The sequence below is a fragment of the Lissotriton helveticus genome, chromosome 6, assembly GCF_964261635.1.
Source record: "Lissotriton helveticus chromosome 6, aLisHel1.1, whole genome shotgun sequence".
Lineage (NCBI taxonomy): Eukaryota > Metazoa > Chordata > Amphibia > Caudata > Salamandridae > Lissotriton > Lissotriton helveticus.
In genome coordinates this window covers 767,973,948-767,997,269 of record NC_136067.1, presented here as the reverse complement: position 1 = coordinate 767,997,269, position 23,322 = coordinate 767,973,948, and the positions used below count along the sequence as shown (strand labels likewise).

At 42.6% G+C, this 23,322-nt stretch overlaps 1 long non-coding RNA gene across 1 annotated transcript in view; it reads left to right on the top strand.

Moving 5' to 3' along the window:
- The window catches only part of LOC144761527 (uncharacterized), a 110,722-nt gene that overhangs the window by 86,123 nt on the left and 1,277 nt on the right, over positions 1-23,322 (top strand). Inside the window, exon 2 of the long non-coding RNA XR_013595764.1 lies at positions 21,724-21,951. This is a non-coding gene — a long non-coding RNA (uncharacterized LOC144761527). The remainder of the gene's footprint in view (positions 1-21,723; positions 21,952-23,322) is intronic.

The following is a 23,322-nucleotide window of genomic DNA, read 5'->3' as shown; positions in this document are numbered from 1 at the left end:
AAATTTGACTCCTTTTCTTAACAATCGTGTGATGGGACTTTATGAGAAAAGTCTGAGATGAATCTTCTGTAAAAGTTTGAAAATCCAATAAAGCTCTGGACTTCTTTGATGCTCTTTGGAGACGGCCAATCTTGCATCGCCTTGACTTTTGAAGTGTCCATGCATACTCCTTCTGGAGACAACACGAATCCAAGGAATTCCACCTTTTCTACATGAAAAGCACACTTTTCCAGTTTCACATAAAGATGATTCTCAAGCAACCTCGCAAGGATGGATTTAAATGAGATACATGCTCCTTCACGCTGTCAGAGAAGATTAGAATATCATCTATGTAAACTACAGCAATTCGATCAAGAAACTCGCTGAGGATATCGTTCACAAAATGTTGGAACGCTGCAGGAGCATTGCATAAGCCGTATGGCATCACTTGATACTCATACAATCCATAACGGGTCCGGAAGGCGGTTTTCCATTCATCTCCTGGGGCTACTCGGATCAAATGATACGCCCCACGCAAATCTAACTTGGTGTACACTTTCGCATTCTTCACTTGGTCCAGGAGCACTGAAATCAACGGAAGTGGGTATTGGTTCTTAACTGTGACTTGATTTAGGGCTCTATAATCGATGCACGTCCTTAACTCACCATCCTTTTTTGGAATGAAAAATTAAGGCGACGAGACTGGAGACTTTGAGGGACGTATGAATCCATTTGCTAAGTGTGTTTTCAAATAGGTTTTGAGATATTTGTTTTCAGTTTCCGTCAGGGCATAAATTCGGCTACATGGTAACACTGCTCCTGGTTTGATCTCAATTTTACAATCGTAAGGGCGATGCGGTGGAAGTTTTCTGCTTCTCTTTTGTCAAATACCGAAGACAAATCCTGGTACTCTTTAGGAATTTCTTTGGTTTCTAAAGAACAAATTAAGGCTGGATGACCTTTGTAGAGACAACAAAAAAAGAAGCCGAATTAATTACACCTTATATGAACATCTTTCAAACTACACATTTGAGCTGCGTCTTCAACCAACGATCTAAAATTATGCGGCATCATTCAACTATACCTTTGTACAGACTTAAAAAACAAGCCTAATTAATAACATCCTATATGAACATCACTAATCATCTTAGAAAATACACATATTACTGTTCAGTCTTTTTTAAACAACATTTATGTATAATGAAACAAACTACAAAATACACGTCTACATTTAATAATATATTTCAAACAATACAGTTTTTGAATAATGTTAAAATGTAAAAATAAACCTCACAAATGCATAACTCACTTTGCAAATAAATGTGTTGAATTTAAAATCCGACAAACTCTGACAGAATTTTCTTTTACACACAATCAATATAATCCACGAGACTCAGCAAGATAAAACCAGTAATGGCAAAAGTTCCCTCTCTTTTTCCACACAAATACACATAACTAACAAATCACATTTCTTCCCAGATTTTTTCAAATTGTAAATCATATTTCTATTGGTTACACATAATAATCCTTAACAACTGACTTTTAAAGGTGCCCAAACAGTTTCTACATTTTTTAGAAGTCGCGACCCCATCATGCACCACCGCGATGGAATTGTGAATTTCATACAGGAGTTAAAAAAGATATAACAAATAAATTCAACACTATGTTTAATTAAACACCACTTCTAAAGATAGTACTAACTTAGAAAAAATCATTAAAAAAATATTACTTATATATAAATTACAATTTCACATTTTAAAAACACAGTTAAGTTTTAACCCTTCCCCCATTCTGCTTCATGCCAGTTTCCACAATAACAGTTCATGGAACATTCAACTGAACTCACAGGTCACAAGTTCACCATATTTTCAAGGTCACCACATAATGTTGCAAATACAAATAGCATGTGTGGTTGACTTAGCAAAATATGATCCTATCCTTTCTATTGTACCTTTCAAACATTTTTTGCTAACCAATAAGAAAAATGCTTTAAAAAAGGAAAAATGCACCCTATTTTTTAATATTGAATGTTCTTCAACAGCTAATCAATTGTCTAATTTTTTAAAAAAATTGCATCTTGTCCACCATTTTACATACTCCTCATTCTACCAACTGACAACCTCAGCTACAGATATTTTTTCATTACTTCCAGACATCCCTTCAAGATGCTTACAGTGTGGATTGTGGGCACAGCTATGTTTTCTGGTGCAAAAGGTATGCTAAACACAGAGGTATTGACAAATGAAATTAAATGAAATGAAAAATAATATTTATATAGCGCGTAACTACCCGGAGGCCTCGCAGCGCTTTAACTGATTACTGTGGCGAGGACCAGGGTGGGTTAACACACTTTTGCAAACAGGTGTGTTTTCAGAGCTTTCCTGAATGCCATCCGGTTGTTATTCTCTCTGAGATTCAGCGGGAGAGAAATCCACATTCTCGCCGCGATGTGCGAGAATGAACGGCCGCCCCAACGGGCTTTATTGATTTTGGTTGTGGTGGCTAGATGTAGTGCACTGGAACGAAGGGTTCTGGAAGGAGTATAGGGTACAACCAGGGGGAGCAGGATGGCAGGACCCGTTCGATGAAAGGATTTATGCACAATACACATGGCCTTAAAGTGTACTCTGGCAGCCACTGGGAGCCAGTGTAGTTCTTTTAGGGCCTTTTTGTGTGAATGCCAACGAGGAATATTAAATAGTAATCGGGCAGCGCAGTTTTGAGTGACTTGGAGTCTATTGGTCACTGCCGCCGGGGCTCCTAGATATAAAGCATTTCCATAGTCCAGCCGGGAGAGTATCAAGGCCTGAACCATGATTCTCCTCGCCTGGAATGGAATCAAAGGGAGCACCTTCCGGAGCATTCTCATTAGCCCGACACAAGTTGATGCCGTTCTGGTGGCCTGAACAGAGAAGTCTAATGCTTTATCAAGTCAGACTCCAAGACTCTTAATCTGAGGTTTAGGGGGAGGAGGAGAGCCAACACAAGTGGGCCAGATGGAAGCCAGAGTGGTCGGTGCGAGGTTGCCCAGCAGCATAATCTCTGTATTCTCCCCATTGAGTCTGAGACAAGAAGAATGCATCCACTTGGCTACAGCCTCTAGACAGGGGGCCAGGGTGTTGGACGACCCCTCAGTGTGGTCCAAAGAGACCACAAGTTGGGTGTCGTCCGCGTAGGTGACAATACGCACACCGAAGGGATGGACTATCCCTGCTAGAGGTCTCATGTAGACATTAAAAAGTGTGGGGCTTAGGGCAGAGCCCTGGGGAACCCCACAGCTTAGTGGTTGCTTGGAGGAGACTGCCTCACCCTCGAACACCTGGAAGAAACGCTCGTCCAGGAAGGAAGTCAGCCATTCCAGGGCCGCGCCCGACACGCCCATGCCCTTTAGGCGATGTAATAGTGTGGCATGGTTAACCGTGTCGAACGCAGCGCTGAGGTCTAATAGTATGATGGCTGCTTTCCCTCCCCGGTCCAGCACAGATCTTGTTTCTTCTGTTACTGCAAGTAAAGCAGTTTTGGTTCCGTGTTGAGGGCGGAATCCCGTCTGAGAGGCACATAGCAGATTGTTAGATTCTAAGTAATCTACTAAGATGTTATTAATGTGCCTCTCAAGCAGCTTGCTCATCCAGGGGAGTAAGGAGATTGGGCGAAAGTTGGCCAAGTTGTTCTGATCTAAGGTAGGCTTTTTCAAAAGGGCCTTAACCATCGCACATTTCCACGGGACTGGGACAGAGCTGGAGGTGATGGAGGAATTAAGGACATCTAAGATGATAGGGCGAATGGCATCAATGACCTTGGTGAGGGTCTGCGGGGGTGCTGGGTCATTAGGAGACCCCGGGGTGACTTTGGGGATCATTCTATCTAATGAGATGGAGTCTAAGAGAGGAAACTCCTCAAGTGAGCAGGGAGCTGGAGGGTCAGAATTAGTGACGACGGTAGTCTCCAGGTCATTTCTTCCAGTAGCAAAGGAGGAGTAAATGGCCTGAATCTTCTGAGAGAAGAAGGTGGCTAGATTGTTACATCGGGCTTGCGCACCGGCCAAAGACGGACGCCCAGGGGGGGGGAGAGATTAGTGACTTGGCAATTTTAAAAATGTCTTTGGGGGAATTTGCAGCTAGGTTGATTTTAGAATCGTAGAATTGGGCTTGTGCGGATTTCAGTTCATTTTTATATAACTTGATTGCAGCTCTATACTCTGCTTTCTTGGATTGCGAGTATTCTTGTCTCCAAGCTCTCTCTAATTTACGGCAGGATTGTTTCATAGTTCTCAGGGCAGGGGAGTACCAGGGGGCTACTTTAGATCTTTTTATTGAATGCAAGGATTCCTTCGGGAGAACTTGGTCAAGGGTATTAAGAATCCAATTGTTACAATTGGCGGTGGCTGTGCTGGGGTTTGTCACCTTCAGAGGTAAATGTTCGGTAAGAGCCGATTTCCACTTGGAAAAGGGAAGCGAGACCCATTTTCTCCCCCAGTGTCTGTTATTGTTTTGTGGAATGGGGAGGGTACTTGTGGACCATATAAAGGGTATTAAGTAGTGGTCGGTCCAAGGCAGTGGTATAGGTAACTCGACCCTTAAGCTGTCCAAATTACTGAAGATGTGATCTTGGAGATGCCCCTTAGTATGCGTCGAGTGGAAGCCTTTCTGGAGCAGATCAATGGCTTGGAGATTCAGTCGAAGACTGTTGGCTGCTGAATCAAGCGGATCGTCCAGATGCAAATTCAGGTCGCCCAACAAGGTGAGATTTGCCGAGGTGAGCACTAGGTTGGCAGCAACATCCGTCATATTTGTGACGAAGTCGCTAAGGGAACCAGGCGGTCGGTAGACTAGAATGCGTGAAAAGGTGGTGGTGGGGGTGAATTCGAGAGTGAAGTGTAGGCTCTCGCAGACTGGCGTGGTGGAGGGAGTGACACGACATCTATAATTGTCTCTGTGGATGATGGCCAGCCCTCCGCCTCTGCCTGACTTGCGATCCAGTCGCTTTAGAGTGTAGCCCTGGGGGGTGGCCCATACTGTTGCAGGATCAGTTTCCAACTGGAGCCACGTCTCTGTTAAAAAGAGGACGTCAGGGTTGAGCTCCTCTATCAGCATGGCCAGTTCAGTACAATGTTTAGGCAGCGACCGACAATTAAGAAGGAACATCCTCCAATTGTACATAGGGGGGTGTTTCCCTGTACTCGGGGTGGACAACTCCCAGTTACATGTTTTACAACGGGCCTTCGATTTTATAGGGAGGACCGAATGTAAACAAAGAGGGTTGGCAGTGGGTCTTAGTGCGTGCAGGGAAGAGGCGCTGTATATAAGGCGATCCCCTACCATAGTGCCGAGCTGGGACAGGGATCTGGGCACGTCTGGACGCGGACTGGCGCAGACTGGCTTCCCTTAGGCCCCTCTTCGGCGCGTCTACGGCGCTCCCGCTGCACGTGCCACTGCGCGGCAGAACAGGAGTTTAATATAGATTGGGCTTGAGGAAGACTGGAGCGTCAACCTCATAAGATGGCCGCAGAGTATTGGCCCCACCAGGAAGTATGAGCGCTCTGTTCTCCCTCCACAACAAACAGCCTAAATCGCTGCGTGGACCGGGGAGTCGGCGCACAATTAGATTTTAGCAACAACAAGATATTTTAAAATCACCAGAACGTACTTTAAAAGACACTTGCAGCAATACAAAAAACGGTGTTGCCACCCAGTGCGCTAGCGCAGGAGTGATCAGTTCAAGAAAGACCTAGCTTTGCAAAATGTACACAGTAAATGGATTGGACAGAGAGGATTAAAGTGGCACCAATTGATGCCTTTGATTAAAATCTTTTTGCATCTCCAACCCCCTGACCTCATGATTGTGCACTGTGGGGGCAATGACCTAGGCACATTGATTGGGGTAGGTCTGGAAATGCTAATGAAGGACACCCTTGCAAAATTGATGTTTCTTTTCCCCCAAACTGTCTTTGTATACTCTAACATATGCCAATGACAGAAATGGAAGTGGTCCAATCAATTCTGTCTACAGATTGAGAAAGCTAGAAAAAGACCATAGGATGGGCTCCATCTAAAATAACAATCTATGGTTCAATATGGATGGCATCTACAGAAGTGATGGAGTACACTTCACTGATCAAGGCAACAGAGTGTTTCTCAACAACCTGAAGCTCTGCATCCGCACTTCCATGTAGCTACAACAATCTCCCAATCAAAATAGGGTCTTTTTTTAAAGCCACCCAATAACCCAACATATAACCAAGATTTAGGAAAAAAAAAATTAAATTCTTTTTGCTTTAAGTTGTGCACCCATCGCGACTTAAGAAACCGCGCACCCATCGCATTCACAAGAGGGGGCCGCACTGAGAGCCGCGCACCCATCGCGTTCACACTAGGGGCCACGCTGAGAGCCGCGCACCCATTGTGTTCACATTAGGGGACTGTGCTAAGAGCCGCGCACCCATCGCGTTCACACTAGGAGGCCGCGCTGAGCACCGCGGTAGAGTCGCCATTTCAAACGTTGTGAAAAAAATAAACTGTCCACTCCCATTAATTTATATTCGCCCCGGGGACCCCAACCCGCCAGGACAGGCCCAATTCTTTTGCCCCAAGGCATGCTGAATTATGCTGAATTATTTTATGTATTTTTATTTTTTAAGGGAGGAGGGCTGAGTAGCTCCCCTCCTGGGCCATTTGTTCCCCGGGGACCCCATTCCCGGGGCATGGCCTCTCGTTGGGGACCATGGGGGGAGCCCCAATGCCCCCACAGTGCCGCCGGCTCCCCCCTTTTGCTGGAGCCGGCATTGCTTTTGCATGTCAGCAGCTCCCTTGCTCAAAAGCAATCTGCTTTGCTTCATTGAAGCGAGAGCAGGTTTTCCTGCTCTTGCTTTAATGAAGCAAAGCAGTGTTTGCTATGGCAGGGTGGGAGCCGCGCTAACGCCCTGTCATAGCAAGCGGCAATGTCCCAGATGTGGGCACCCTGGGACAATGCAGGAGCCGGCCCTGGGGGGTGGCGGTCCCCAGGGCCATATTTATATATATATATATATATATATGTATATATATATTACCTACTGGAGGTCGCCAGTTGTTAGTTATAGATAGGACCTAGTTTCCATAGGAAAAGCGTTTTTTTGATTTGCCAATATCTTTGCTGCTGTTTGAGGAAACTTCACGAAAAATTTCAAAACTAATGGGGTGCTCCGGTCATCTCCTGTTTTGAAAGTTTTGGGGTGAATCGTCAAGCGAGGGCCGAGAAAAAAGATGGGTCCAGAAACACGTTTTCCCCATGTTAATTTCCATAGGAAAAAATTGTTAACAGGCTACAGCCCGAACTGCTAAACGGAATTACACCAAATTTGGTAGGTCTTAGTCCAGAAAGCAATCTTTTTTTTTCAAATGGTGTAAATCCGTTCAGTAGTTCCTGAGAAATTTATAAAAACTAAAATATCGATATCTGAGCACCGATGAGGAGTTGCGACTCCTCCTGAGCACGAACTTCCCTCTGATTGGCAGCCACCTTGTGACTGAGTCACAAGAATACAGTAAAATAAAGGTGAAAAACAAGAAAAGGAGGCAGGGTAGAAACACCCTGACAGCATAGACCTGCTCAGGGGGTCCCACAAGGACCCCCAAGGCCATATAAAAATTTACATTTCAGCCGAATTTGCACTGGGTGCCCAAATCCGGCTGAAATTATTTAAAAAAACAAATCGCAGTCTCCCGCGATTCGTTCATTTTAAGCCCCTGGGTGGGTCAGGTCCCAGGGGCAATTGTTAATTATGGTGTTGGGGCCAGTGGGGGCCCCTACAGCCCCAGGGACCACCGCCTCCCCAGGCCTTTGTTTATCATATACAGGGGGAACGTAACCCCCCTCCCCCGCGGTCCCAGGGACAACCACCTCCCTGGGGCTTTTTCATAGAAAAATGCATACGGGGTTCCTGCCCCCCATGCTGCCCCAGGGACCGCCACATCCCCAGGGCATTTCTAATAATGTGGGGGGTGCCTCATGGGCCCCTCCAAGCCTCAGGGACCACCACCTCCTTGGGGCATTTAATTATTTGAGGACTTCAAGGGCCCCTCCAAGCCCTGGGGACCACCACCTCCCCAGGGATACTTGATTTAAATGTCTGGGGCTATGCAGTTACCTGCAGCCCCCTGGACCACCACCTCCCCAGGGCTTTAGTCACAATTAAAGTGTGGGGGGCTTGAGCATCCCCACATTGCCTCGGAGACCACCACCTCCCTGGGGGACTAATTATTTACATAGGGGGTCTGTTACGGACCCGCAGAACCCTGGGACCACTACCTCCCCGGAGCTTTAGAAAGGCTGGGAGGGGAGTGCAGCACGGCCCCCCTCATGGAGCCCTTGATGGCCCTGGGGACCACCATTCCCAGGGCCAGCTCCTGCAATGTCCTGGGTGCCCATCCCTGGGCCATTGCTGTTTGCTCTCGCTTCTAAAAACCAAAACAGGATTGCTTTTGCACAAGGGGAGCTGCATGTTAGCAGCTCCCCTTGTGCAAAAGAAATTCTGACTCCCACAGGAGGTGGGTAGCCAGCTGGGACCACGGAGGCATTGAGGCTCCCCCCACGGTCCCCAACAAGAGGCCATACCCCAGGGGATGAGGTCCCCAGGCCAAAAATGGCCTGGGAGGGAGGCCACTGGGCCCCCCTCCCTTAAAAAAAAAAAAGAATTGGGCATGCCCCAGGGGATGGGATCCCCGGGACCAGAACTGGCCCAGGAGAGAGGGGCCACGCAGTCCCCCTCTGGAATAAAAAATAAATAAATTAACAAAAGGGCATTTATCTGCCCGGGGGATGGGTGCCCCAGGGCAGAAAAATGCCTCAGGAAGGGGGCCACACTGCCCCCTCCATTAAAAAAATTAAAAAATGTATTTATTGGCATGCCCCGGGGGATGGGATCCCCGGGGTAAAATTGCTGAGAGGTGATCCGAGGCCACTCCCCTTTTTACACCACTCTGCAAATGCACCTCTAAGAGCACTGCTGGTGGGGCGATGAAGTCCTCTTGTGACCTGAAGACCTCTGGACTAAACTGGACATCATCCCCCAAAAAGCAGTGTGCCAGGAGGTGTGTTTGTAGAGTGGTGTAAAAAGGGGGCGTATCCTCGGAACACTCAGCAATCCAGCTGTGTGGGACTTACTGGAGGTACCTGGTGGACTAGTTGTCCCCCAGGGACCCTCAATATTCAAGGGGACTTAATCTCCCAACTTGGAACGTGCCAGGAGGGGTGTTTGCAGAGTTGTGGAGGAAGGGGGCGTGGCCTGTGTCCAGCTTTCAGCAATCCCACTATCTGGGACATACTGGAGGTATGAGGTTGGCTAGTTGTCCCCTAAGAACCCCCATCAGCGAAGGGGACTTTAATCCCCATCCAAGAGCGCGCCAGCAAGTGCATTTTGTGAGTGGTGGGGGAAGGGAAGGGGGCGTGGCCTGCTATGACAATTTAGCAATCCTCATGTGTGGGACTTACGTAAGGTAATAGGAGGAGTAGTTGGCCCCTAAGGATGTCCTTGGGGGCCAACTACCCCTCTTGTTACCTCCAGTAAGTCCCACACAGTGGTATTGCTAAGACTTATTCAGAGGCCATGTCCCTCTTTCTCCACCACTCTGAAAATACACCTCCTGGCAGTGTACAGGATGAGGATGAAGTCTAATTTACTACTGAGGGATTTTGGGGGCCAAGAAGCCCTCCTGGTACCTCCTGTAAGTTCTACGCAGCGGAATTCCTGAGTGCTGGTCGGAGGGCCAGCATCCTTTCTCCACCACTCTGCAAATGTGACTAGTAGGTAAACAAGTGTTTGCAATGTAATTGGTTTTGCATTTGTGAGAGTTAGAGCTATTGGCAATGTATATGTAAAACTTTTTTAATCATGTTTCTTGGGGGAGTGGGTGTACGTTGTGTGTAGTGGCATGTTGTGGTAAGTTGTGCAGTGAAATTATGTGGATAGAAAGTATGTGGTATTTATTTTACAGGAATTATGTAGAGTGGGATTATGCGTTATGGAGAGTAATTGTGTGGTACGGTAGTCTGTGTTATGGAGTGGTAACCTCAGGTTTAGTATTCCTCGTTTCCATAGAAGCTAAACTATGAACTCAATGAGACAAAAAAAGAAGGAATCAGTGAGGAGCACTTCTGGACCTAGTCAGAGGTATGAGCTGTCCACTGGAATTATGCGACTGTTTGACTGCACCAACTTTGCACAATTATACATTTTCCGCATTAGCCACATAATTCATCATCTGCTGCTTAATCTGCAGATTTGAACAAAAAAAGCCTTGTTTCTAGCTCAAATGGCTTAAACGTTACCAAAAATGCAACGACAAGTGTTGCAGAGTGGTGGAAGACTCTTTGCAAACCTAGAACAGTCACCTGTTACTTATTGCTAAATGTGGGTGTTAAATTTGAACTAATGTTGTGCATGCCACTCCTGCTTCCTTCTACGCCTCTCTTACCTCTTTCTGCATTTTTGTTGCTTCTTTCTGCACATTTCTTTCTTTTTCTGCACTTCCCTTGCATCTTTCTGCAAATCTCTTCTACGTTCTGCTGTTTTCTTCCCTCTTTCTGCATATCTGTTGCCTCTTTCTGTACCTCATTTGCTTCTTTCTGTACCCCTCTTGCCTCTTTCTTCACTCTTCTTCCCTCTTTCTGTATCTCTCTTGCCTTTTTCCGTATACCTCTTCAGTCTTTCTGCACTCTTTTTGCCTCTTTCTGTGCCTCTGTTAGTTCTTTCTGCACTTCTCTTGCTTCTGTATGCACCTCACTTGCCTCTTTCAGCACCTCTATTGCTTTTTTCCTGCAGATCTCTTGCCTCTTTCTGCACTTCACTTGCTTCTTTCTAAACCTCTGTTGCTTCTTTCAGCAAGTGTCTTGCCTCTTTCTACACTTCTCTTCCTTCTTGTTGTACCCTTACTGCCTCTTTGTGTACCTCTCTTTCATCTTTGTGCACCTCTTGCACCACTTTCTGTACCCCTCTTGCCTCTTTTTACGCACTTCTGTTGGTTCGTTCTGAACTGCTCTTGCTTCTTTCTGCACATCACCTGCTTCTTTCTTTACTTTTCTTGCTTCTTTCTACACCTCTGTTGCTTCTTTCAGCTTTTCTCTTGCCTATTTCTGAACTTCTCTTCCTTTTTGTTGCACCCCCTTTCCTCTTTCTGTAACACTCTTGCCTCTGTGCACCCCCTACCTTTTTCTGCACCCCTCTTGAACCTCTGTTGGTTCTTTCTCAGTCAGTCATTCAAATTCACGTTATTCAGTTAATTAAAACCATAAAAGCATACTAAAGAAAACACAGTTAAAAAAAATTCAAAAATATTACAAAATCACGTTCATCACAGAATACGAATGGCAAGATCTAATTCATCAATACACACAAAAAAATTCAGGAGATTTCTAAAAGGAATGCTCATTATTAACAATTCTTCATTTTCTCCTCAATCTGACAGCTTTAGTTAAAAAGCTAGCTATATTAAAAATTTCCCAAATGTTGTTCAACATTTGTAAATATATAAAAGCCGGTCTAGCCTGGGTAAAACCTTTGCCTTTTAAAATGGATAATATCATATGAACCAATTTCGGATGTGCAAAAAATGGTCATTAAATAATACAAAGTGCATTGAGTCCTGTGTGGAAAAATTATCCAAAGTACATACATTCAAATCCTCCAGCTTTTTCCATCCCATTGGTTCAGCAAGGAGCAAATGTAATTGATTCAATCTGAATCACACCGGAATAAAACGATGATGCTGATTTGTTACTATAGTTAAATATGGCTCAATCGTTTGTGATGTGCATAACAACTGGTGTGCCCGCACAAAGGGTTTCCTTAATTCCCTAGACTCTCTATCGATTTGTGATAACTGCGGTAAACAGACATAATATCGACTACAAAATATCGAATGGACATAATATCGAGTACAAAATATAGGCTGGACAAAATATCGAATGGACAGAATATAGACATCAAAAATATCGTTTTGAAGGTAAGTAATGTAATATCGAATGTTAAAAATATAGAAAGTTAAAATATCGAAGTATACAATATAGGTTATTAAAATTATCGAATTTTTAATAATATCGAATTTTTTATAGTGTTTGTTATGTTATTATATGTGTGAAAAGTGTGTATTTATGTTATAATTCATTTTAGTTAATGAATTTTGTTTTTTAAATTTTTGCGTAATTTAATTCTGTAGCTGGTTGTGGGTTTATAGGGGAATAGGGTGGGAAGTAATTGAATTATAATTAATTAAATATGTAAATTTATATATTGGTATTCATTTTTAATTAATTGTTAATTAATTTATATTTGGTAATTAATCAAATTTTAATTGGCAATTAATTTTAATTAATTAATTAATTGCTAATTATGTTAATTTTACTCATTTATTTTCTGTAACAGGTTGATGGTTTATAGGGGAATTGGGTGGGAAGTAATTTATTTATAATTAATTAAATATGTAAAAATATTTATTGGTATTTTTTAGAATTAATTGTTAATTAATTTTTTATGGGTAATTAATTACATTTGAATTGCCAATTAATTTATTTTAATTGATTAATTGCTAATTATGTTAATTTTACTAATTTATTTTCTGTAGCGGGTTGTGAGTTTATAGGGGAATAGGGTGGGAAGTAATTAATTCATAATTAATTAAATAATTCAATTTATTTAAATGTTTTTAATTTGAATTAATTGTTAATTAATTTTCAATTGTTAATTAAATAATTGTTAATTTGTAATTAATTTGAATAGGTAACTAATAGTAAAAATTAATTGTAATTTGTCATTTTAATTGATTAATTATTATATTATATTACATTGGTAATTACTTTTAATACATTTTTTATAGATATTAATTTATACTGTTTTTAAATAATATAAGAAGTATTTACTTTCCCTACTGTTGCACTCTCTGGAGTGGGAATAGTAATTTTTACCCCTACGCTATTCAACGCTTACCCTACTGTTGCACCCACTGGAGTGGGAATAGTAATTTTTACCTCTACGCTATCCAACACTTTCCCTACTGTAGCACTCTTTGGAGTGGGAATATTAATTTTTACCCCTACGCTATCCAACGCTTTCCCTACTGTTGCACCCACTGGAGTGGGAATAGTAATTATTACCCCTATGCTATCCAACGCTTTCCCTACTGTTGCACTCACTGGAGTGGAATAGTAATTTTTACCCCTACGCTGTCCAACGCTTTCCCTACTGTTGCACCCACTGAAGTGGGAATAGTAATTTTTACCCCTACGCTATCCAATGCTTTCACTACTGTTGCACTCACTGGAGTGGGAATAGTAATTTTAACCCCTACGCTATTCAACGCTTTCCCTACTGTTGCACTCTTTGGAGTGGGAATAGTAATTTTTACCCCTACGCTATCCAACGCTTTCCCTACTGTTGCACTCTTTGGAGTGGGAATAGTAATTGTTACCCCTACGCTATCCAACGCTTTCCCTACTGTTGTACCCACTGGAGTGGGAATAGTAATTTTTACCCCTACGCTATCCAACGCTTTCCCTACTGTTGCACTCTTTGGAGTGGGAATAGTAATTTTTACCCCTACGCTATCCAACGCTTTCCCTACTGTTGCACTCTTTGGAGTTGGAATAGTAATTTTTACCCCTACGCTATCCAACGCTTTCTCTACTGTTGCACTCACTGGAGTGGGAATAGTAATTTTTACCCCTAAGCTATCCAATGCTTCCCCTACTGTTGCACTCTCTGGAGTGGGAATAGTAATTTTTACCCCTACGCTATCCAACGCTTTCCCTACTGTTGCACCCACTGAAGTGGGAATAGTAATTTTTACCTCTACGCTATCCAACGCTTTCCCTACTGTTGCACTCTTTGGAGTGGGAATAGTAATTTTTACCCCTACGCTATCCAACGCTTTCCCTACTGTTGCACCCACTGGAGTGGGAATAGTAATTTTTATCCCTACGCTATCCAATGCTTTCCCTACTGTTGCACTCTCTGGAGTAGGAATAGTAATTTTTACACTTCCGCTATCCTACGGTAATAATATTGGATATTATTTAATTATATTATGTTACTATATATATATATATGTTTTAAAAATATGATTGTAAATTTTTTTTTATAACTTTCATTAAATATTTAATTATTATAAGGTAATTTAAGTATTTTTAAGTATATTTTAGTAATTCATTTTTAATATTAATTAAATTTAACATTGTTTTTAATACGTCGATATTTTTATAAACTATATTTTTGTAAACGATATTTTTTACTCGATATTTTTGTACTTACCTGTTTGTAGATACAAAGTCGATATTCTGTCTGTCGATATTTTTTCGCCGATATTTTTGATAGTCCATATTATGCCCCTCGATATCATGTCAGTGATCCGATAAATGCATGTACAAGCTTTTAACCCAGAGCATTTCCGCCTTTAGGAGTTGCTCCAGGAAGCTTAATAGCTCAGGTCTCCCCAAATAAGATGCGATCCTTTTTACATAATTTTAACCACAGGATACTGCTACCTAAATCAAGAGTTAAACAATCGCGAATAATTTTGCGGTTCATCTCAATCTCCGGGTTTGTCCAAATACCTATCCTTTTAAGTAAAGGAGGCATTCCTATGATGTCTGATATAAAACCTATACACATTTCTTGGTGTATGATATAAGTAGATGTTGATGGCGGTACGGATAGCAAATTTCTTAGGAATGTATTTTCCACTATTTGGACATCACCAGCATCTCTGTATCCCAGAGATCAGAACCATAGCTAGCTTTAGCAAGGCATTTAGCGCTGTAGATGTTTAACATAGCATGTATAGGCTTTGATCCCAATCTGCGGGCAAAATCTAGGACTGCAATGGTTGATCTGGCCATTACGTTTCTTTTGGCTTTCATTTGTGGTGTCCATGTGCCCTTTTCATCAAATAACACTCCTAAATATAAAAACGACGCCACCCGTGTTAGTTCTTTCCCTTCACAGTAATGGATCTTACATTTCTTAGGCTTTACCCCCATAATCATAATGTGGGATTTAGAGAAATTAACATCTAAGTCTAAAGACTTCATAAAAGTGGCAAAGGTTGTTAAAAGATGCTGTAGGCCGTTTGCCATTCGGCCTAATAAGGCAGCATCATCCTCGTATATGAGAGCCGGAATTGATCGCTCTCCTATACGGTGAATGTCCAAACTAGCACCCGATAAAACTGATTCAAGATTAATAATATATAGGTTGAATAAAAGCGGGGCTAAAATGCAACCCTGTCTCACTCTTTTAATAATACGGATGCTGTGTTTTAGGTTGTCTTTTTGGTCAAATCTCACTGTGGCTCTAAGATCTTGATGCAGATCCGCCAAAAAGTTTACAATATTTTCATCCAATCCTAACTTCAGTAGCAGATACGATAACTTGGATCTATGAACAAGGTCGAAAGCCGACATAAGGCCCATAAATGCCAAATGGAGTGAGCCCTTCTTCGCAATTGTGTATTTCCCAGATAATAGAAGCAAATTTAGGCACTGGTCCGTAGTACCTCTCCCTTTCCTAAATCCATATTGTAGATTTGAGAGGATGTTAGCGTCATTCAGCCACTCTGTGAGTTTGAACAAAACCACTCTGCCTAAAACCTTCACTGCTGAGTCTATCAAAGAAACTGGCCTATAGCAACGCAAGTCACTTCTGTTCCCCTTTTTAAAGATGGTATTATTACTGATTGTGACCAGGATTGTGGTAAACCAACTTCACAGGCATTATTGAAAACATTGGCTAGCAATTTAGACCAGAGGAGTATATTGGTTATATAAAGGTCGGCAGGAACCCCGTAGGGGCCGGGGGCTTTATTTCTTGACATTTGGGCTATGGACACCGCTATTTCCTTATCTGTAAACGTTAAGGAATATTTCTTGCCCACATAGGTGGGACTCCTAGGTTCAATATCACCCTGGTCCCCATATATGACCTTAAAATGATTGAACCAATCCTCTTCAGGATATTACATTCCAGTAAACTACCCTTATTATCGGAGAAGAATGGTCTGTTTACAACATTCCAGAACTTAGTGCTGTTCTTTATCACATCAGTTGACATTAATTAATTAAAAGCATCATTTTTAATATCCTACTTACGGGTATTTATTGTCAACTTATAATCTTTCCTGCAGGCAGCTATCAGACTCTTATCTTGAGGTCTGTTTTTTAAAGCAGCCATTAATTTTTGATTCGCCACTGAACACCTAAGGTCAAACCACCTCTCTCCTCTATTTGGGTATTCCTTACGGGTATACGAAAGGTCTTTTGCTACCTGCATGCAAATGTTACCATAGGCAGTTAAAATCCCACTTTCTCTAGCCCCACTGTCGCAACATGGCTCCATTTCTGGCCCTAATTTGATGACTAAATCATTACAGAAATCTTCCGGGATGACCATACAGCATTTCTATGGCCCTGATCTGTGTTCCTAATTACTGCTGTGGGCGCCCAATTTGTTGACTTACGAATTAAGGCCAATATCGCCCCCATATCAAATGTATGGGATTGTGGTCACAAAATTGTGGCCACATAGCAGTATAGTCTTTAACATATAGTTCAAGGGCAGTATTTATAAAAATATAGTCAATGGTCGTATGGTTTCCCCTTCCTTTAAAGGATGGAATAACGTCCATATCACATAGATTAGTTGGATATGAAAGACCCATATATGCTATGGTTTGCTCCAGAAATTCACCTTCACCCTAAACTATCAGAAACACAACAGCTCTTATAACATAAATGTATATTAAAATCCCCTAAAATGACAACCGAATAAGGTGTAGTTTGATTCTACTTATAACCATCTAAGTAGGTTTTAAGGCTAGACAAGTGTTCAGTGACTTTATTTCCCCGAAGAGCCAACCTGCTACATCCTTTCTGTCAAAATTGACCACAACACAATCTCCCTCAATATTTTTAGGACAGTGGCCAACCCAATCAACGCGTCTGGCCATTATGATATGGAGTGATGCCTCTGAACCTCCCTCTGAGCGTCTAGACCACCCAAATTTAACTTTGCATATTAAATCTTCTGTAGTTTCCCTGGTATTTACCTTAAGGTGGGGTACCCCAGTAAGAACTGCAGCTAATGGTGTAGCTTCCGGGGGCAGATGGAGCCTTACATGGATCATCAAGCTACTCAGCTTGGGCAAGTTAACCATCTATTTAGTATCGGCTCTCCTATGAGTTTCTGTATGGAGCAACTGATTGGAATCTCCTCTAATTTCCTGGGGGAGCTCAATAGGTTTCCGGGGGCCAAAACCAGAAGTACTAGCACAATCCCCCTACTCGTATTTATATTACTATCCCTACAGGATGATTCGCACCATCCATTTCCACCCTTATCATTCTCTTTCGGAATGGTGTTCAGACGGGCCGCCCCCCCCATTTGTTCTCAAGATATAACAATGTCTTCATAATTCCATCCACCCCATATTTCACACGATTTATTAGTTCCAGTCTCAATGTCTCAAATAAAGTGTCAATATGGGTCAGAATAATATCCATAGAAATATCCGTTAATATAGCTCCAGAATGATAGGGTTGCCTTTCTTTAACATTTAAGTGACTACCAGGCAACACCTGGGGGGCAAACACCTTTTTGTTGACTCCTCCCTTAGCTCCTTTCTTTCTTTTTTGCTAAAAAAAGTTCCATTGGAGGAATCGCGGGCTTGTTGTTAGCAATTCCCAAGGAAGATTCCTGGCTTGAGTGCGGCATAGTTTCTTTCCCTTGAATAAAATCTTGGGCCCCCGCTAAGATATCCGTGACAAAGTCGATTCCTGACGTGCAAGGAGCTACCAATGGGGGAATATTAACAACCAAATTCACATCAGCCATCCCCAACTGGGCTTCTACATTGTGGATCTCCGTAGTGATTGCCTCAACAGCGCTGGTCAAATAAGAAATTATAGATGCACTGTTGCTGGGGATTTTAGCTTTAGTCTATGGCAAGTCATTTGAGCAAGTTAATTTGCGCTTACCCATGCTGGCTTCCACACGTCAGAGGGGTTGCCCAGCCCAGCCTCTGTCAGTCGCTGACGGGTGCAGATGGGCCTGCCCTTGGCCCAGGCTTTGCCCGGGCACGCGCACATGCGCCCTGCGCTGCGGGGGCCCTGTGCTGGTTTTAGAGACTTCCGGCGCAGCGGGAGTGAGGCAGCGGGAGAGCGCCTCCTGGCGCGGGTGTCTCTGGGGTTGGAGTCCCCTCTTTCTTGGCAGCTACGGTGATGTTGCAATCCTTAAGTGCGTCCAGTGCTGCGGGGGCCCTGTGCTGGTTTTAGGGACTTCCGGCGCAGCGGTAATGACGCAGCAGGAGAGCGCCTCCTGGCGAGGGTGTATCTGGGGGTTTGGGTCCCCTCCTTCTTGGCAGCTACAGTGACTCAGCAATCCTTCAGCGCGTCCCACACTGCAGGGGCCCTGTCCTGGTTTTAGGGTCTTCCGGCGCAGTGGGAGTTACGCAGTGGAAGAGCATCTCCTGGAGCGGGTGTCCCTGGGGGTTGGAGTCCCCTTCTTCTTGGCAGCTACAGTGATGCGGCAATCCTTCAGCGCGTCCCGCGCTGCGGGGTCCTGTGCTGGTTTTAGGGACCTCTGGCGCAGCAGGAGTGACGAGGCTGGAGAGCGCCTCCTGACACAGGTGTCTCTGGGGGTTGGAGTCCCCTCCTTCTTGGCAGCTACAGTGATGCGGCAATCCTTCAGCGCATTCTTTCTCAACATCTCTTACTTCTTTCTGCACTTTCCTTTGTCTTTCTGGACCTCTGTTACCTCTTTCTCCATTTCTCTTTGTCCCTCTTTCTTCACATGTCCTACCTCTGTAGGCATAGTTAGAAATTATCATTTAAAAAACCTTAAAAATTCATTGAAAAAACCATGAGTATCAGGGACGTTATGGTTAGAAATGATCATTTAAAAACCTATGAAATTCACTGAAAAAACTATAGGTTTCGGGGACTTTATAGTTAGAAATTATCATTTAAAAAACATTTAAAATTCACAGAAAAAAACATAGGTTTCAGGGACGTTATAGTTTGAAATTAACATTTAAACAACCATAGAAATTCACTGAAAAACAAATATGTTTCTGGGTCGTTATAGTGAGTTGGACATTTCACTTGTTCAAAATCAGGAAAATTCACCCGTTATAGTTAGTTGAGCTAACTATAACTCGCGCCCCCGCATTGCACTGCTGATGATATCACATATTACATCATTCATGACATGGTCAGTAACATCACTGATGGTAGGGGAGTTCCCAAACGTTCTTTTCCCAATGCAAAAAATATGGAAAATATGATGGCAAAAATAGCTGGACAGAATCACACTAAGGGGCCGATTAGGATCGCGGACAGACCTGCGTCCGTCCGCGACCCCGGAGGTGGAGGGAACGTCCGCAGGGGCTGCGGCGTTCCCTCCAGTGCAATTAGGATGTGATCGCCACCCTGGCGGTCACATCCTCAATATTTAACATTGCGGCGGGTGCTGCTTGAAGCAGCACCCGCCGCAAGGTTAAATATGCATGCTTCACATTTGTATGCACAAAGCGGCAGGCACGCACGGTGCATGCCACTTCGTGCATGCAAATGCAGGGGGGTACCATAGGTACCCCCCATGTGCAACCACCACTCCCACTTCAACCCTGGGGGCCCGCAACGGGCCCCCAAACAAAAGTCTGTATGCCTTTCCACGGCGGAAATGCCGCCGTGGAAAGGCATAAACATGTAGACATCCTAATATGCCTGGCGGTGTCTGATAGACACCGCCAGACATGTTAGAGCTTTTCTGCCGTGGTCGGAAGGTGACCGCGGCGGAAAAGCAGCGGACGGTCTTCCTGACCCCCCAGCCATCCTAATCTGGCGGGGGGTCTTTGAAGGCGCTGCAGCGGTTTTTCCACATCCTCCGGGCCGGCGGACACTTCCGCCGGCCCGGAGGATGCGTAAAAACCGCAATCCTAATCGGCCCCTAAATTCGGTAGGAAACCTTGACCCCATCACCCTTGTGGATGAGGGGCACGTAAAAAATACTAATGTTTTGTAGGAATCAGTGAGAGGTTGTGTGCCTGTGGTTGTGGTGGCTGCCTGTGGGTGTTGTCACAAACCTGGCAGCATGCCAGGCCCTGCGGCCAGCCACCTGCCATGCATGGGCGAAGGCTGTGTGTGGTGGGGGTTAGCATATTTATGTAAGGGAATAAAATCGTACTTCATGTTAAAAAAAAGTCACAAGAAATTCACAGAAAAAAATCAAAGATTAATTTAACTTTATAGTTACATTGATTTCTTATTTTACATTAAATAAAATCACTGAAATTCACTAAAAACCAAGATTAAAGTGACATTATAGTTAGGTGAAAATGTCAGATAATATGTAATATTTTAAACTCAAAACATCACTGACCTTCACTAGTTATAGATTACAGAAGTAACTATAACTTGCACACTCGCCATGCACTGGTTATGACTTCACATATTACATCACACATGGAATGTTCTATGAGATAATTAATGACATTACTGTGCATGGCAGGGGTGTAAGTTATAGTTACGTCAGTACAATATAACTTGTTAAATTCAGTGTTTGTGTAGTTTATAAATGTCAATTTAACCTTTATTTATTTTAGTGAATATGTATATTTGTATTTGTGTGTGTGTGCCAGTGGTTCTTAGTTGCTAGGCTACTGGAGAGAGAGGGGTATATACTTAATCTTAAACAATGTAAAGAACATAAGGGTGTGTGATGGCTGATATCTCTGCTCAATTCAGACCCGACGTTGTTTTATAAGATCATAGTCTATATGGTTTTTTTAATTGATAGGCCAGAGTTTACTCAGTTGAGCCAAGTGGGGTGCTTATGTCTGATGAATACCTATCTGACTTGACTATTATGTCTATTCATGTCATCATTATGGATGACACTTGTGGTATCCCTTTTTCTATAGATGCAGATAATGTCAAAATGGTTGGTTGACCATGTGTCCTGAATTTTTGTAGAGTGGTTTGTGGGCGAAAAGCTTTCAGGAATGCTTTGTGATCTGGGTGATACATATGATGGAGTGCAGCAATATCAGTTAAGCAAACACAGTTAATGGAGACCTCTTGGTTTCTTTTCAAGTATATATAGTGGTACTAAACAGGGTTGCCTATTCCCATTCTCCTCCACTTTTTAATATGTATTTGTAACCACTAGAAGAAACCTGAGGGTGAAAAGGGTACACCAAACTTGAGATATCTCAACATTTACCTCAATCTGATTTTCCACAATTTACTTGAGAGAGACAGTGGTAAATGTCAATTTCATGAAGCAATGTGTCTCAGCACTGAAGCACCTCCCATGACACCAAAAGTTCTAGATCAATGAAAAGTTAGACAGTTTTATCATAAAATTCAAGATGAAGCCAAACAAATTGAATGCTATAAAGACTCTTCAATGCATAATCATAGAGTATGTAAAAATCCAAAAATACTCTAAGTCTCAATGGACAGCAAAATCACAAAAAAATTCAGACAGTATCCCTAGTTAAGAGGAAAATCCTCCTGGCTCACCCCTAAAATAGAGGGTGTTTTTCACAATTCTTGCATAGAATTTAGGAATTTCTGCAAAATCATCATGATGTGAGTGAATGTATAATTTCTTCAGTAAATCAAAGAACAAGAAAAATAAACGTCACTTTACCTTAACACCTACATACTAATCCACTATATGAATAATTATTTTACACCCTCTTTTCTACTATTATCCAGGGATGTTCTAACAGAACAGCATACATTTTACAGAGCGACATTATGAAGAAATAGGTCTTAGTGGAGAAATGGAAGGCATTGGACAACATTTTGAAAGTTACATCCGAGTTAGAGAAAGTTCATCATGAATAGAACCAGAACAACTGTGGAAATATCCTAATACACTACATCTTGGCTGTGTGCTCTGTCACTTGTGGAGATCGGATGGCTGTAGGAGGGGAACACACAGTGAGTGACAGTGATTACTTCTATCTTAGTCAAAATGGCGTTTTGCACAGAAATGAGTCCTAATTCATATTTATTACAAATCACACTTATACACATCATAGAATATTTGTTTCAAAAGAAATCACATTAAACCAGTCTCTAAATTTGGAATTATTGTGAAACTGCATTTGCTCATTTTTTAATAATACACAAAAATATAGATTCATACCATTCTCTAACGAATCCTTGTACTATTCACGGTATTCTCTCTTTCATTTAAAAATAAAATTGATGATCCTAAGTTTTGGTTTAAATGTGAACTATATGCAAGCCCTATATTACGTAAAGAAGCATTTGCCTACCCTCTGTCTCTCACTTTCTCCCTCTCTATCCATCATCAGTAAGGTCAAATTGATCCAGATGTGTACATGACCAACATAGATATTCCTCTTAGATTTGCAGCCCATTGAAGTTGCAAAGGCTCCTTCACTTGGGATACGAGTTAAGAAAACTTTCTTGAATAAACTTTAACACATGTAACATTTCTCCTTGTCTAGTGCAAGTCCTGTGTTGTATCCAAATTCAATAGTCACATTCTTTTTCAAGGTGTAAGGCACATGTGCTTATTCTTATAAGTAATCAAGATGAAATGAACACACCTGTAGTAACACTTCAAAAAATAATATCAAACATCTATTTGTTGGGGAAAGTGTCCATTATCATGACATGATGAATACAAATGACCATCACATGCTATTTTAGTATGATATTGAAGGCTAAACAACTTGCACATTTGATCCAGACACCCCACAGCCACTACATTGACTTGAAGCTTAATGTCTACAGTGCCAAATACTATGGTTTGAACTAAATACCATGACTAAGAGCACTATGAAAGGGCTGCATTGTGTTTCAGTGAGGGTTCGCTCTTTCGTGACGTGTGAACATGTGTGCGTATGAAGGGGATATATTCAAATGGGTGACGGAGAGCCTGTGAAATTTGAACTGTTTGTGTAACAAATACATCTTCATTTCATTTTTCTGTCATTTAAATGCATTCAGAAGTATAATTTTGTTCACAACTCCAATTTAGAGGCAACAAGGAATTTTTACTTAAAGTCCAATAGCACAGTGCTTCAGGTGTTCACCTCTGTGACTCGGTCCCAGCTTGGCCCACAAATCTGACTGAATACTACTCATTGTCAGGCCCTGCTATTGGCAGCATGATGCACATGATGTCACATGAACAGAGCCTTTCCTTTGCTTAGAAATAAAAGTGTGACCTTGTGCTCATTTGAAAAGGAACTGAAGGCTGTGAGCTACTCTGAGGGTCTGGGAACTACTGGTTGCCACTGGTGGGAGACATCTGAAATAGGCTGAGTGATCTGTATG